Source organism: Hirundo rustica, chromosome 1, assembly GCF_015227805.2.
Source record: "Hirundo rustica isolate bHirRus1 chromosome 1, bHirRus1.pri.v3, whole genome shotgun sequence".
In the NCBI taxonomy this organism is placed as follows: Eukaryota; Metazoa; Chordata; class Aves; order Passeriformes; family Hirundinidae; genus Hirundo; species Hirundo rustica.
Window position 1 is genome coordinate 66104254 of NC_053450.1, and position 17141 is coordinate 66121394.

At 37.8% G+C, this 17141-nt stretch overlaps 1 long non-coding RNA gene across 1 annotated transcript in view; it reads left to right on the forward strand.

The window, feature by feature from the left end:
- The first annotated feature begins 1567 nt into the window (after nt 1–1567).
- The window catches only part of LOC120755967 (uncharacterized), a 42558-nt gene continuing 26984 nt past the window's right edge, over nt 1568–17141 (forward strand). Inside the window, exon 1 of the long non-coding RNA XR_005701959.2 lies at nt 1568–1715. This is a non-coding gene — a long non-coding RNA (uncharacterized LOC120755967). The remainder of the gene's footprint in view (nt 1716–17141) is intronic.

Here is a 17141-nt window from a genome sequence, read left to right on the forward strand (position 1 = left end):
CTCAGTGTCACTGAGAACATAAATTGAAGACAATGGAAACTCTGTGGATATAACAAACATCCCCATTTATTCCACACAAATTTAATTTCCTTTGTTGGAAACCACAGAAGCTGGTTGACTTTACAGAACTAGGATTTATTACCGCTAATATGAGAGCCCAACATATAGAAATTAAGAGAAAATAAACACAGATGTCTCCTATGCCATGTTTGAGGTTTATTTTACAAATACATGAACTCTGAACTCCAGAGGAACAATCTTATTTATATATGTAAATATAACATGAATGAGAAGGGATATTGGCATATTTGGGTGGAAGTTCTGGAGAAGAGCCCATCTAATTTGCATTTTTATGTCCCAAATTAAATTTGCATTTTTTTACCTGGCTTAGATTTATTTAAACTTTTTTCTTTCCATTGGGTTTTACCCTTCCTTCTGCAGCTGTCTCTCCTACTTCCTTCCTCATAGCTAGCAGGCCTCCCACACCTTCATAGTTCTTGAAGAACTGTCTTATTTTTTCTTAAAAATAAGAAACTTAAAAGACAGACCATGTGCTCTCTCTATAATCAAATCCTAACTACCAGTTGCTCTGACAGCTCTACCTGCAGTGCACATTTGATACTTTTTGACTTTCAATCAGCCATAAGATATAGTGACAAGATGTTTGAGCAGTGAGGATTATAATGGATCAAAACAACTCATGAATTCTTTGTCAGCATAATAAGAAAGCAAGAGTGGTATTACCCTACACTGTCACTTTTATGAGTAAGAGCTCATTGCTCCCACGGACTTCCTCATTTTTTGAAAGACAGACAAATTGAAAACAATCTAGAGATAGAAAAGTATTGGTAAGTAGTAAAATAAGATTGTATAAGGAAAAAAAAATCAGGGTTGGGCATGCCAGGTCAGAAAATTAGTTGATCAAAATATAATTTCTACATTAATCATGTTACAGTCATGGTTGATTAATTTAGAGAGGAAGATAAAAAACCAAAGCTTCAAGCAGAGAGAGAAAATGTAACTTCAATATTAGACAAAACTACCCAGTACAAAGCAAAATTGACAAAGAATAAACTTTCAGGAAAGACTGCATAATAGCTACCATTGCAGAAGCCCAAGGTCAGATGAGAGACCCTCATCTATTTAATATCAGTTAAGGAGAACTGAATCATATCTGCACTTTAGGAGGATGATCCAAACCCCACCCTTCTACCAAAAGGTTCTCATCAACAATCCTCACAAGAAACCTGTCTTAAGCTTTTGTCTTAATATGAGCCACAAGCTCTGTTTAGCACAGGACTAAGTACTAGGATCTGTAAGATTTAAGAAATTAGAATATTCTCTCTATAGGTGTGCAAGAACCAGTGACATTCCAATAAATAGAAAAGTCCTAAACACTTAAAAAGAGCATGCAGCAGTTAATGGACAGGACCAATAGCAATTTCTGAAGTTGCTTAATGGGGTTTAACTACAGACAGCCTTGTTGACAGATCACACCTGACCATCCTCTGAGCTTTGATAAAATGCAGATGCCTGAAAGAGCATTATAAATGCTGGTGGTGTTCTCCTTTACCTTTCTATCTCTGTGCATCTGGCATCAAGTTTTGGTAGTTGTGTTATTTGGATGAAATCACTGCTATGTCTTTCCTTAACACACCAACTGCCTACCTGGATAATATTTGGTTTACTGCTGGGATTCTGTCCTCCTTCAGAAGGTAATGATTTTCTTCCCAAATATTTTTTTTTCCTTGTTAATTATTGCCTGACTTCAATGGATTTACATGGAATGTAATGGAAAAGTGTCTTTATGCATGACTTCAAGTTTTCTGATTCTGTTTGAGCTATGTGATCTATGCTCTATATTGCTGTCACATTCCTGAGTTTCAGATGAACTTTCTAAAAGAGGAATAGAGAGAAATATGCTCTCATTGAAGCAAAATACAGAGATAAAAATGTGATGCTACCATTTAAATACATGTAGCAACTTAGAAGCACACGAAGAAAGGAACTGTTTAATAGCTTTTGCATAAATTATTCACAGGACTTCAGATATCTTTTAAAATGCTACCTCTGTGCATTGAAAGCTTGTTTACAAAAAAAAAAAAAAAAATTAAAAAGCTAATGTAAACCAGCTGGGCTACACTTCTATTTAAACAGATGTGAACTTTTAGCTCTTTAGTACAGAGTCTTCCTAGCCCTGAGGTTTATCTCTGTATGTCTGTCTTTCTGAAAAAGCAAAGTCTGGCCTGTGTCAAGTTAAAGCAAAAGGCCATCTGTATCCTAAATGCTTTATAATGCTGCCCTAGTGTCCTTTCTTGCCATTATGGAAAACAAGTTTCTGTCTAGCTTTTTGCTTTATGTAGGCTTGAAACCCTGAGTCATACAGCACATGGTGCTTTAGGTCTGTGTAGTAAGAGCCAGCTACAGCAGAATGGAAAATAAATCCTGTAGGGACAGAAGAGAATCACAAAATGTCAATGCCCCAAAGATGTTTAAGCCCCCTTCCATGGAATCCTCTTGACCTTCTGAATGAAGATAGGAGGAGCAGAAGCAAGACAGATGATGCTGAGATCTGTGGTGAAGGAGAAAGAATGTGGATTTGCCTAATGAAGTGGCTGTGTATTTCACCTGCAGAGATTTTTTTTTAAGAACAAGCTGTTAAAGGTTTTGCAAAGACTTAAACGCTTTGCAGGTTTAAGTGACGGGTAAATATTTTGTGATGAAAGAAGCATTTTTAGATTGCAAATGAGTGGTTTGAGTCTTAGTTGTGATGTTGTGCGTCGTGTGCTCAGCCTTGTTGCTCCGCCAGCACTCTTCCCACCCTTTGGGTTTTAACCATCTTGTACCTAATGCTGTGTCAGAGATCAGTGCTACAGTATGCAAGACACATAGTTGTTTGCTGGTAAAACATGCTGCACACCTGTAGATCTGTACATATATAAGTAAGGTAAAAACTTAGTGTGGCAGCAATTGTGTGCAAACACAAGGCTCAAAACAACTATTCTATTTCTTCTCCAGAGAGAAAAAGGCATTTTCTCTTCACAGCTCTCAGAAATTTTCTGTTGGGTTCATAGGCAGAGATTTTTTCTTTTCCAATGTACTTTTATGAACTACAAGGTCAAATCATGCAGGCTGAAGTAGATAACAGTGTCTAGAGAGAGGATGACTCAGTTTATTTGGGTGGCACAATATGAGCTACTCATAGTCCCAAGAATTTCTCTCAGCATGTCAGGGACTTTCAGGTGACATTTCTGCTTGTCTGTTTCCTCTTGTAGATTTTCCTACTGTAAAACAAACAAACAAACAAAAAGATAATCTTCACCTGTTTTATTAGGGAATAAGCTGTGATACTTAAGTATTGCTTATATTGAAGGGGAGAGGTTTCTGTGTTCTGGTGATTAAGGATTTCTTTTATATATTGTTGGATATTTAATGTGCATACTTGACACATAACCTACTACTTCAGCAGTCTCAGAGCATATTTTGAGCAGCGTGAGCGTGTGATGGAGACCTTGAAAGGGTGTCAGAGGTGGTGCCAGGCTGCCGGGGTGGATTGTGCCTTGCAGCGAGGCTCCCTTGGGCTCAGCCTTTCCAGGCAGGGGACGCAGCCCCGGAGGGTGTGTGCAGCCACAGAGCGCCTGTCCCATGCCCCCAGCTCCTGCTCCAGACTTGCCAGGCTGGTGGGAGCTGCCATGCTGGTGGGGGCTGCTTAGCTGCCAGAGAGCTTGAAAGGATTTGTGCACGAGAGGGCTGGCACGCCTTCTTTGGGAGAGGTGGCACTGCCCTTCAGAAGGAACTCAGCAGGAGCCACCTTAGATAATAAGTACACCAACTATATTTGCTGTAAGTGATGTCTCCTTAAAAAAGGTTGCAATCTACATTATGCATGGCTAAAGTATTTTATTCCCTTTTAGGAGACAGACACGAGGGTTTTTGGGGTTTTTTTTGGGGTTGGGGTTTTTTTGTGTGTGTGTGTGGCTGGTTGCTAAATGGTGAGCAGAATTCAGCTGCCTTCTCAATCAGAACAACCTACAACTTCTTTTCAGCTGAACCTAATGTAATTCTAGAAGCTTGCTGATGTTTTTGTTAGGAGACAAGCATCTCAATAAATAATCTGGAGAGTTGCTCCGTGATAGACTGAGTCACTGTTTTCTGCAATAGGCCAAAGATCATCTAATTTATATTCCTGATCTTCCATCTGGATGTTTTTGAAACCCTTTAAAAGTTAAACTGTAAGAGAAAATATGCCTGATCTTGTCTCAGCTCTGAGCAGAGAGTTTTGATTCCTGGAATTGGTTGTGCCATTAGAAAGAGCATGTGGTATTTTTTATGATGGGATCAGAACAGGTGAAACAGGGTGGAAAATAGGGCAAAAGCTAATTGCCACCTTTTTGAAAAATCAAGAAACGCACATCTGTTGATTTGTATTCACAAGTTATCTAGCCATGAAAAGAGTAGGTGGAAAGAGAAAGCCTGGTAATTGAATAGTTTATTTTCAACAGTTTATCAATGAGTTTTCAAATGCCCTTTTCTGCTATTGACAGTGATTTTTCTTGTGCCTGCAGTATGGTTTCCCGTGTGAGCTAGAGTCTCAGCCTGGCTTAAGATTTTTGAATCCTCAGTTACACATCCTCTATCTCATATATTTATTGTGGCCCTGTGACTACCTTTGTCTGAAAAGGTTTTAGAACTAGATTCTTTATCAAAGGAATAATTCATTAAAATTTCTCTGGACCCTTTCCTCAGAAACTTCTTTAGCCTGTCCCATATTTCCTGCAGGAACTTCTGTGATCTTGATAGGTTTATCATGAGGGGCTACTGGTTTGATTGGTTTTCTTAAAAAAAAAAAAAACACAAAAATAAAAAAAAACAACCCACAAGTTTCAAGAGCTTTGGAAGTTTTATGTTTGAAAAATACATAAATAGTCTGAGATGGTTGTACTGTTCAAGGCTCTTTCCACAATGGCCAGTTCACATCTTTCATATCTGGCTCCCATAGGGGTTTTCTAAGTTTAGATACATTTTTCTTCTTTTGGAGTTGAAACCTACAAAATAAAAAAGTGGGTCCTTTTCCCCATATTAGTTAACTTTATTGTGCTTTTTCTTCCTCTCCAAGAATTTACCTGTCCCTTTTATTTCCATACTGCTTGTTTGTTTATTTAGGAACGCTAATTTAAAACTTTTTTTTCATACACTTTGAAAAAAATAATGTTTTACTTATAAAATCATGAAAATCAAACTGAAAGAACCGTTACCATGAAATCAGCATGTTGTGCTGCACAAATAATAGGTGCACTACATTAACAGGAATTTATGCAGTGATATTTTATTGCTTCCTAGATATTCTATGGAAAACTTTAGTCCTTTTCAGGCAAGCACTTTTCACATTTTTAGAACATTTTGAGGGTGGTGTTCAAGTTACAGAAAAACTTACGCTTTTCTGAAGGTATTAAGAAAACTGAGTTTTCACTTCCAGAAGAAAGTCAAAATCCTGATGGACAAGAGTTTTGAATAATGGCTGTCCTATCAGTTTGTCTGATCTGTGCAGTATGGTCAGCTCCTCTCTACAGGAAACATGGAGGGATGAAACTTCTATAATTTTGTTCACTTCAACTCCCAAATAAATGACCATAAAAATATCACACAAGACCTGAGAAAGCCATCTGAGGAACAGATACTATAAAATGTGCACAAAATATAATAAAGACCAGGAATTTAATGCCTAATAGTACCTTTATAGAAATAAGAAGACCTCTAGCTCTTGTTTTGTCCATTTTCTTACTAGAGAAATCAAACAAAATGGATTTACTGGAACATGTGTCTGATGTATTTGCAATCAAAACCTAGGAACTCATCTCACAAAAAACCAAACGAGGAGGTGGGGAGAAATCTCTGCTAAACTACTGTTTTAGCAGGTTGCCTGTCAGCTCTGTTGGCTCTTCTGTACTTCCTTCTTTCCTTGACTTACTGAAGAAATTGATGCTCCATGATAGTTTATTCCTCATGCTGGCAACACAAACTTTTTCATGTAACTTAAACAAGTACTCTTTCTGTGTTTTAACAAGGTTAAGGTTTGCCTCAAGGCTTGTAAATCAAATTGACATCTCTCTCCCTTGCAAAATGAGTTGTAGTTTTAAAATTGCATTTATTTTACTCATGTGGTTAAAAGCATCATTCTCAAACTTGAAGAGATAAACTGGGTTTGAAATAAATTGCAAATACCAAAAACATAAAGTAAATTAAATGTAATTCCCACTTAACCTGTGAATACAATACTTTTCTGGAAAGTAGATATTTTAAAACCTAGGTTAGGAATGTGTTAGATTTTCTTCACTACAATTGTCCATGTAATGCTTCTGAATAGAAGTAGTATCCAATTATGAAGTGGCCTACGGCAATTTGCATCATGGAACTCAAAACATTTATAATCTGGAAGAAGGAAATGAGAAAAATAAGAAGGAGTTTATTCCTAAATACTGATTTTTGAAGTATGTACCATTAGCTCTTTCCATAACTGCAAAGTTGAATAAAAACAGGTTTTAAACAAACTGATTTATTATGCCAACAATACATCTGACCTAGTTTTAGAACTTTTCCTTTTTTATTTTTTTTAATAGTTCTGCACTGTCAGAACACCAACGCAAGCCAGTAAAATGATTAAAGCATTCTCTTGAAATTTCAGAGGATGACGGAACTATATCGCAGCTGTGATGGACAGGAATGATTTGTACCAGCTGTGATAAGCTTGATGTGGAACTGGCAGACCACACTTTCACTGGTTGAAATAAACCCAAAAAAAAACATCTTTGACAATACTAGTGTGGTCCTGAATGAGAGAAAAGGATTTTTTTTTTTTCACATCTTTGTAAAAACACATCTATGAAAACTAGCAAAGAAGTGTGGTATCTAAAAACACCCAAACCCCACAACTTTGGCATTGAGTCTTTAAAAATTAAGATTCCTTTCCCTCATGCAGTGCCGGCATTTTATACACTGAGAAAATCTCTTTCATGTTATTGGCAGAGCTGCTGCACTGTGTAACACCGTCTTTTAATTCCTTTTGGTCCTCTTGGTAGGCTTAGAGCTCTTTTTATGAAGGGTCCACAATTCAGTGCAAACAAAAGTGTGCACCATAAGCTTTTAAGAAAATGAAACTGAGAGTGAACTGAAACATTATTGATGTTTGTATTGCTTTGTATGTTTGGTGCAATGTTAAGCAGTTAATACTAGAATACTTCTCCTGAATTTCAGTGACAGTTTGCATCTGTGTTACATTGTTTTAAAAATTGATTTGGTCAGTTGCATAAGCAGTCAAGACATGGACTAGCAAAATAAATAACCAGTGATATGTTCCATAGACTTTTTTTTCCCCCTTGAAGCGAGTTAATTGAAAACAGTATACAGGTATTGACTGGGACACCTGGCCACTATATGTTTTAACAGAACCCATAAAACCAATCATGATTAATACATCAATATGAAATTTACTAAAGCTCTGTTAGACTTTAAGCAGTTAAAATCAATAGATAACCTACTGCAAGCAGATACAGAGAACCTTGATTGCCAACAGAGTTAAATATCTCCTTGTAAAGAGGTGGGGGAGGTGGTGGTGGAATAGAAAGCTCTTTTATGTCAGCAGAATCATCAGTGTCATTGCTGTTCCAGGAGCTCCTCTTAGGAAGAAATGCATTTGGGAACTACTGTGTTGACCTCGTTTTACGACAAAACCATATACAAAGCTGTGGGCATTTTTAGGTTCAACCCCAGATGTTCCATCCTGCCCACTACTTGGTGTTCACAGGTGTACAGTTCCTCTCGCACTGTGGCTGCAGGTCTCTGCTCAGCTCCACCCAGCCCCACTTCTGGGTCTTAAAGCTGAACCGTCTCCCAAAGTGCCACACCACCAGAATGTCAGAAGTTTTGAACTTGGATTTGAACATAGTAATTAAAGCACATATCTATGATTTGTGCTGGTGTGGTTTTTTTTTGTTGTTGTTGTTTTCTGGTGTTGGTTTGGTTTTTGGTTTGTTGTTTTTGGGTTTTTTGTTTGTTTTTCCTTTTTTTAAAATTTATTTGGGGGTTGTTTGGCTTTGTTGTTGTTGTTGATGTATTTTTTTGTTATTATTTATTTCTGGGCCTTTTTTTAATGCTTAAAACCCTAAACACTTGGAAATGCTCACAGAATAAATAAAGCACTGTTAGAGTTGCACTTTTTTGTGTATTGCCAGCTGCTATACCTGGGAAGTTGTGAGAGGTGTTCTGAGCCCATACCTAGTTTTAAACTAGGGTGGATGCCTGTAACATTGCATGTCTCACCCCAGGATTTAGCTGTGATCTGAAAAGAATGTTCTGAACTCTCAGCTGCCACTATTCCACCAATTTCGGTGCCTGACTTCCTTAGTTTGTGGTTGGGCTGGTATAAAAGGCTTGCAGGAGTTTCTTCCATAGGTTGAAAACTAAGTATGTCCATGCTAGCAGTTTAAGTTTTCACTGATTACGCCCATAAATCATAACTTGTGGTCATTATTATGATTCCATAATCACAAATGCTGTCTTGTTTTTGTTTTTGGTTTTTTTTTCAACAGCAGTATTTTGTATGTTTCTAGATGTCTGTTTAAGAAACTGCCAAGCAACTGGTTCCGTAATTACAAAAGGTAGGGTTGGCCTGAAGCAATAAATATTGGAGCACCTGGTTCTAAAATTTACTCAGTGTTGGTGGACCCTCTGATCTTCTTGGAGACCTGCATGTTTCCCTGTGGATACTGATGTGTGTGCAGGATAAAGGGATTAAAATAATATTGAGGCTTTGGCTGGATCTATACAACACTGAAGGAGAATGGGAAAGCAAGAGATGCAGTGCCTGAAATAGGGACAGTGGTGATGCCATTCATCACTGAGGAACATCTACCTCCAGCTGGATGAAATAATGCATTCAGAGAATTGGCCACTTAAAGCCAGAAGGGCAATTCAAATTAGCACAGCCAAACCATGGGTGCAGTGCTCCTGCTTGGTGTAATCTGCCATGCTGAATAGCTTCATAATTCAAGGAAATACTATGTGTAAAAATAAAGGTAATTTCACTTGGGGTTTCAATTGGGGCCAGCAACGTTTTCTGGGTTATTTTTCTTTTAATGTTAAGGGAGTGAAGCCAAGGATACGTTGTCTTATGCCCTGCCGGAAAAGATGGGTTTTGCATAATTTGTTAGTCATCTTTCCAGAGCTTTTCTCTCCCAGCATGTCCCTGGAGAGGTACACTTTGGTAACACAAATACTGTTCTTTTATGTTGTATCGCTGAATGTCAGCACAAACTTTTCAACATGGGTTAAGAAACCATAGGTTTATAACAAAGCAATAGGGTCATCCTTTCTTTCTCAGCGTTGGGTGTCTTACGCTAACTGGGAGAGAAATTCTTATTCTCAGATGTATATTAAATCTTTATGATAAAAACATATTTTCTGGTTAGTTACAATTTAGCTCTAAAACAAAGCCCTGACACTAATCACTTTTACAAATCCTTTTTCTAGGGCTTGAATCAACTCCCTTTGAAGTCAGTGGAAGTCTTTGAATTTACTGAGTTAGTAGAGGCCCCTACATTATAAGCAGTGCTTGGTTGATTTAATTTGATTTAAAAAAACCAAACCCCAAAAAACATTTATAGTAACTGCACTTACACACAGCACTAAAACTTTCAAATAACAGCCTTCTAATAAAATCTTAATTTCTAAAACATGTGAGCCTAATTATTATTCATCTGTGCTTGCATGCTGTGCTACCTCTTGCAAAGCTTTCTGCCTCATATATCATGTTGTAATTAGTAAAGTGGGAAAACACATTCATCTCTTCTTCAAAGAAAAAAAATCACTCTTTAATCTTAAGTACATCATAATTGGCAAGAGAAAGAAAGAGTGGGGGAGGTATCTGAAGAGTACCTCAAGGATTTTGCATGGCCTATCTTTTTATTAGGGAATCATTGCTGTACAGATTTTATTTCTGTATTATTCCTGGCTAGGAAAAAAAACAAGGGAGAGAGGCACAAAGAAAGGAGCACAAGGACCGTTATGAGGAAGCATCAAACCAAGAAGAGGAAGACCTCTCCTTCTCTTATTTGAAGCAAAACCCTGAAAGTTGTTCAAAAATAGTAATGCTACTTATCTTACTCATAGGACTGTCTCCCTAACAGAGCCAGCAGGCTGAGGTAGAGGCTTATGGAACCCTGCAGAACAGAAAAAAAATTATTTTGATGAGGCTACATAGTAGTTCATGGTCTATTCTGAGAGTATGCAGAAGTCTTGTGGTCTAATATTTGGGAATTCCTGGTTAAAATTCCTTGCTTCTTTGTGAAAACGGCCAGTAAGACAAAAATTAAATACATATTTTTACAGCAATGAAATAGGGGGATGAACAAATCTGCCTCTGTAATAAGCTTGAATATGGTCAGTTATACAAATAAATCATTTGGGGCTACATTTTGAGGTTGTTATTTTCTCTTTCATTACTGTAAAATGATCAATGATCTGCCTAAGAAATATCCAGCTGGGCTAAATATTTAACAATAAGAGCAGTGGGGATATATATTTTTAAATAGTGTAAAATGAATGCAAGGTTAAAAGTTACCAAAATGGGAGTAAGGAATTATAGGGTATACTTCCCTGGAGTCCATTTACTGAGGATCCCAGAATACTTTAAGCAGACTTTGCCTGAAGCTCACAAACTCTTTAAACATTGTAATGTGCTGCCTAGGAAAAAATAGGCCTGGGAGCCTAGCTTAGGACCAAGTGTTTTTTTGTTTCAAGTGTCTTGCCCAAACTCAAACATAAAGTAGTCTCAGAAGAAAACAAGATTTCATATTTTTTGTCTTCCCATTCCATCATATCAAATCCTGGAACACAAAGGTTATGGGGTGATGCAAAATAGTACCTGTCTGTGGTTACTGAGGTTTATTCTGGGCTTTTGGAAAGCTCAAACTGTAACAGACACAGCTGAATGTATCTTTAGCACAATAAATGAACTGCCTTTTTTGCATCATATTGAACTGAAAAAGCCCCCAGTTTAGATTTCTCTATATTTTAGCTCTCCAAGTCAGAAATTATAGCAAACTTCCATTCCTTATGGGTCTGGCAGAATGTTCTCAAACTTTTAATCTTCCATCATCTTAAAATAAAAAATAAGATAAAATTTAAATTTCCAGTCAGGTTCTGGAAATAAGACAGTTTCCACTTAAATAGTCTATGGAGCAGAAAGAATTGGGCAGAAACTTACACAGAGGAAAAGCCTCATCAGATAAGTCCCAAGGAATTGGCTTGCTCATCCTCTCTGCATGTTTAGTGTTTCTGTATCATAATCACAACATTACTCTTTTAGGGCTGACTTCTCCGCACTGGGATTAGAATATGTTTTGTAAATACTTTGTTTAAGCATTATGAGTTTGGCTAAGCTGCTTAAGAGTTTTGCAGCCTGTGTGGAAGTGGTGGGTGACATTTGTCCATACCAGAGGGCACACTGCTGTGAAGGAGCTAGGGTATGGCTGCTATTGGCTGTGCACTGAGGCTGACAGGGAACTCATCTGCCTGACCTCTGAATATCAGAGTTATATTCTGTCCAATTTCCTTTAGCTGTACTGAGCTGAGTAACTTGTGTTTGATGGAATATACGTATATGCTTTGTTGAGCAGCAGGCTGGAGCTTGTTCTACCCATGCTTTGAAATTACTGTAGATGAGTCTGCTGCACAGGAGCAGGGAGCTGAGATGTGCTCTCCAGAAGGTGGTAGGTACTGCATGGGAAATGTCTCCAGGCATTTCACCTGAGCAGCCATGTTCTGCCTAACAGTGATGAAAAGAGAAGGTGGAAAGTTATGTCCCCTTGAAACTTGTTCCAATAGTTGACCAATTATCAAACATCTCAGTTCAAATACAAATTTGCTGAGTGTCATCTTCCAGGTGTTGGCAGAACCATCACCTAAAACTTTGTTTTTCCCTGCAAAGGAGATAAGATTGTTATGAAGCCATGTCTTATTTTATGATAGAATAAACTGATAGAGGCCTTTCACTGAATGACATTTTCTAGTCTTTCAGTATTTTTTCCTTCTTTATGCTTCTAAATTTTTCATTATGCTTTTTTAGAATTGGTGAGAGAATTTTAGATCAGGAAATTAAAGCTTTATGGTTATAATTCAATATATGCTATGGGCTACAGTCAGGAATGTAGCTGCCAGAAAAGAAATACAAGAAGGTATACATTAAAATATGCAACACTGTTTTCCTGCCTCACCACTCTTTGCTGTCTTCACGATAGGTAACTTGCTCTGATCATATATCCGTTGACCAAATGCTAAATTACACTGCTGCACATGCAGCTTTTAGTTCTTGGCTCAGTGCATCTTGGTTACCAGGCTCACCCTTTTAACAAAATGGGTCTTGTTGTATATGAATATCTTCATTCAGTAAAATAAAATGAGTCAGTAAGTTTTAGCTCATTAGGCAAAATGTTGCATAAATTAATAAAAAACTCACTATTTGCTGCTATGCACACTGATATGTTATGGAGAGTAAATGTTAAATTGGATCTAATATTTAATGACAGTAACATCATTTTGTTAAAAATTTACAGTATAAACATATTGACAGACAAAATGAGCAGCTTGGATTTTAGTCCTTCATGAGGTGTAGAAATGAAAAGCAATTGTCAACAATGTACAAAGGGTAGAGATATGCATACAGTGTACCTCTGCTTCAAAAACACGAGGTACTTTCCAGCAATTTAGAGGACGTAACTTTTCCTGGATAAGTAAAATAATTTGAAATATTTCACAGAGAGTAATGTGCTAAATGAACCCCAAACTGAATTCTTCACTCAGCTGGATTGAATCTGTCTTTTCAGAATGTTTCATGGGTTTACAACCACTGTAAATCTACCAATATTGTTTAGGCTAAAATTGTGGTGGTTCTCAGCTTTTCAGTCTTGGGGCTTCTCTAAGTGGGTTTCAAACAGTGTCAGAGTTCAACAGTCTTGGCATGCTCACCTGGAGAGCCTTGAAAATGGCATTTAGGATCAGATGGGGGGCAGTGGGGGTGGATAGCCTTGACCTGACTGTGGTAGCTGAGGATAGACCTTAATTCTTAACTTTTTCCTGGAGTGCAGGCTTACTGAATGGAGTCTTTTCCTAGCAGTGAGTAGGGATGTTGTTTTTGTATGAGGGAAATGTTCAAGTTTCATCAGATACTGATTCCCTGCAAAATGCTGTGAGCCCAAGGAGTACTGATGCTGTTGTAAGTGCAGCCCTTCAGCTTCACAACTTTGTCAGTGGTATTTCAGACCATTTCTAGATTACAGGAGCTATGGAAGTGATCTGAATGCTACAAAACAATTCAGTGCCCATGCTGTTGATTTGATTGAGTTAATTTATCCCAGATTTACAAAGCCAAAAATTCCTGCAAATATTTGGGAATTCATGCTTGTAATATAAACACTCTTCTCCCTAATACAAACCTTTATGGAATGGCACATCATGCTTTTGCCATCGTAACGTAGCTAGAAGGATCTGATCCCTGTAGTGACTTTGGAATAACCAGGAGAGAAGTACTCTCACTGCAGGCAAAGGACTGCCAGCAGGTAAGTTTTCACTCACTCGCTCACTCACTGTCCTGCTTCCCATGTTTCTGTCTACTTTAGTTTGTCCAACCTTTTTTTGCTCATCTCTCTTGTTTATTTTTCTCTCAATGTATTCCCCAAGTCACTAAAGTCCCCTTGATCCCTCAGTAAAAGTGTTCTCCCATCTCTCCCTTCACACCTTCTGGGTTCTCTCTGCCCACACTGATACTGTGGCCCTGAGCCAGCTCTGCCCTTCCCCACTGCTCATTCTCCTGGTTGTAGCAATGTAGAAAAGTGTGGGTGTACATCTGTGAAAGTCCCTCCTAATGCCCATATTTAGGGAGGTGATATGCAAATTCCCTGTCCATGGAACTTGGCACACTGACATCCCAGCTCTGGTGGACCTCCCCTTTCTGGCGCTATGCAACTTGTAGTATTTTTGCACTTGACCATTAATTTTGCTTACAGATGGTTAAATTCCAAAGAATACCAAAATGACACTGTAAACCAAAATCAGAAGTTGGTGGAAAGTAATAAGAATACTGACCTGAAATCGTGCTGAGCACAGGAAATGGAAGTTTTTCTGGTGAGGAATAATTAATTAAATAATTTTATCTGATGTTTTGTTGTTTATTAGTGGCTGTTTTGCTAGATTCATGCTAAAAGCATGTGTCTGTTATCTGCTTTGTCTCCCATTGGAGCCATCTTCTTTAAACTCTTCCATGTTGCCCACTGGTTGAAGTTTTCAAGAGTCAAAGTGACAGGCAAAGGGAGTCCCTCCCTGTGTGGGAGTCTGGAATGCAGATCCAAGTGGTGCATGCTGGAGGGAAGCTGACTGTAGAACGAGCTGGAAGAAAATGCCAACCAGCTTATTTTACATATAGGTGCTTTTCAAATTCTAGCAAAGTTTCTTTGGTGCAGAGGAAATATACCTAATCTGTGATAATATAGTTCTGCCATGTGATAGACTGCCACTCATCAGATTGAGACATGCTTATTTTCCTTTCTTTTTTATAAGAAAAAAGATCTAACTCGCCAGCTGAATGTATATTGAATTATTATGTTTTCTCCATGTAAAGCAGTAACACAGCAGACAGGAAATAAGATAACATGTTCAGTGTGCCATAATCAGATGGGACCAAATGTATTCTTGGTACAACTCTATTAACTTTGATGGGCTTACAGGAGAGAAAAGTACAGCCCATTGATATTAAGGGGGAAATTTTTCCTGGATAGAGGGCTGCAATATCTCTATAGGTAATACTGATGTGATTGTTCCGTGTCTTGGAGGCACAGTCATTACAATTAATGGGGTAAGTCTACATGATATACAGCATTTTGTTGTATGTCTTTTTTTTTTTTTTCATTTAGCAGGCTTATACTACGTTTTTACGTGTGCTATTTCTGTTCAAGAGTAATGGCTGTGATTTCATGCTCTCACTGCTCAGTGTGCAGTCTCTGGACTGAATAGTAAAAGTGTTTCTAAGGAAATAACACAACTAGGGACAGTAACTGCTAAGCAAATGGTACAGGTGGATGTGATTTACTGCTGACCAAGTCTCATTTGAACTGTTTGGCACACCTCTAAATTAACTGAACAGATGGTTTTTTAATTAGTTCTGTCATTTAATTTTCTGCATTCTTAATACATGTCAGGCTGTATGTCAGGGAGTATTAGCATCAATTTCAAGTGATACAAAAACATTCATAGCAAGAATAAGCTGATAATAACAATAACAAAACATAATTAGAGTACAAATTGGGAGGTCTGCAGCTTTATAAACATGGTAAACCTAGATTTATGAGACTGCAGAGATTTGTTCAAAATGAGAAATGCCTTAAACTTGCTGAAACCAATTCTGTGCAGATCTAGAGCAGGGTTTTCTGGCTTCCTGTGGTGGGATAGGCCTCACTAATGCGAATTGCCTGAGAAGAGATCTTGAATTTATGCATTTGATTTATTTGATTCCATCTTCCCCAAAGGGCTGAATCACTTGCCTGGGCACTAAAGTGCCTTTTGGCTTCAGAGATGGCAGTAAAAGATTTAGTTATTCTTTCCTTCTGACCAAAATGATATTTGTCCAAGTGCAAAATCCTTTCTTTGCCATTTCCAGCCAGGCTAGTGGAACTGTTTCCAAGGGCAAGGCAGCAGCAGAATTTGGTTCAAGTATGGCAGCAACTGTGGCACTCCCATATGAAATTAAAATTATAGTGATTTCTCATGAAAAAAGCACCACAATATGATATAGGTTTATTAGGAAAATCATTCAGAATACTGATGATGTTGTTTATATGATGGTAGTTAACAAAATAAAGTGTAACCTACATAAAAACAAATTCTACTTGACTGTATAGAATTAAATGCCACACTGTTCATTTAGCATAAGCTGCAAAGATTGCTTTTTATGCATTTGTAGCACTCCATGGCAAACTGGATAAAGCAGTCATTTCTTCCAGATTTATCTCTGCAGGAAATACCTTAGAACTATGGCAGGCCATACATCACAAGTAGAATCAACATCTAAGTTAAAGCAAATAGCTTTAATCATAGACTTTCAAAACTTGTTCCTCTTTGGATCTGCAGAAAATGGATAACATGTAAACAGGCCTAGTCAGAGCAGTATTTCCAGCAGCAGGATCCTAGAGGAATTTAATGGAATCCTCATCACAGGGACATAATGATGCTTGGTAGACTCTCCATCCCTTGACACCTTTTCTGCAATATTACACAAAGTAGGAACTGCTTTATTTATTATGCAACATAAAAGTCTGGCAAATGTTTATCTAGGAGTATCCTTTTTTTATGTCTTTGTGGTTAAAACACACACAAGAAAAGTGATTAGTTTTGGGTTGGTTTTTGTTTGTTTGTTTTTTTGGTGTGGGTTTTTTTGTATGTGTGTGTTTTGGGTTTTTTTTTTTTTTTGGGGGGGGGGGGGTGTTCCCAGAAATACGGAAAGTATTTAAGCCTGAGTGACTTTATGCAAGTGCAAGTTTATTACCTTGTTTTCTTATTCAGTCTTAGCTCACTTGCTGTTTTTTGAGCAAAATTTTCTCAGCATCTCACGAAAAGCAATTGTCAGCAGCAGAGATTCTGTTCACAGAGCAGGCAATATGCTGGCTGCTAAGGAAATTCTGGTTAAAGTCACCTCCTTGTTTCAAAACTGGGGTAAATACCAAGGCCTTTGCTGTAGCCTAATCATACATTACTGGCTCTCCTGTGGTAGAATATTTGGCTCTGGCCATTGATTGGATCCTGAATGTGCTGCAGCCAGTTTTAGTATTTTTTTTGGTGAGATATTTACCTTCAAAAATGTTACTTTGCAGATTTTGAAAAACTTAGCCTTGGAAATTTCAATTTCAGCTCTGAAGTTGAATCACCTCAATTGATATTTTATACTGTCAAAGGATGTGTCGGGGAGTCTTCAAATATGGGAAGGATATGCTGACTCAGACATGAACTACTTCATAGCTGATGCTTTAATCTGTAATGGCAGTGCGGGATCTGCTCTTCCTCAGATTTGCTGCCCAGAGTGTTTGAGAGATAGATCTGTG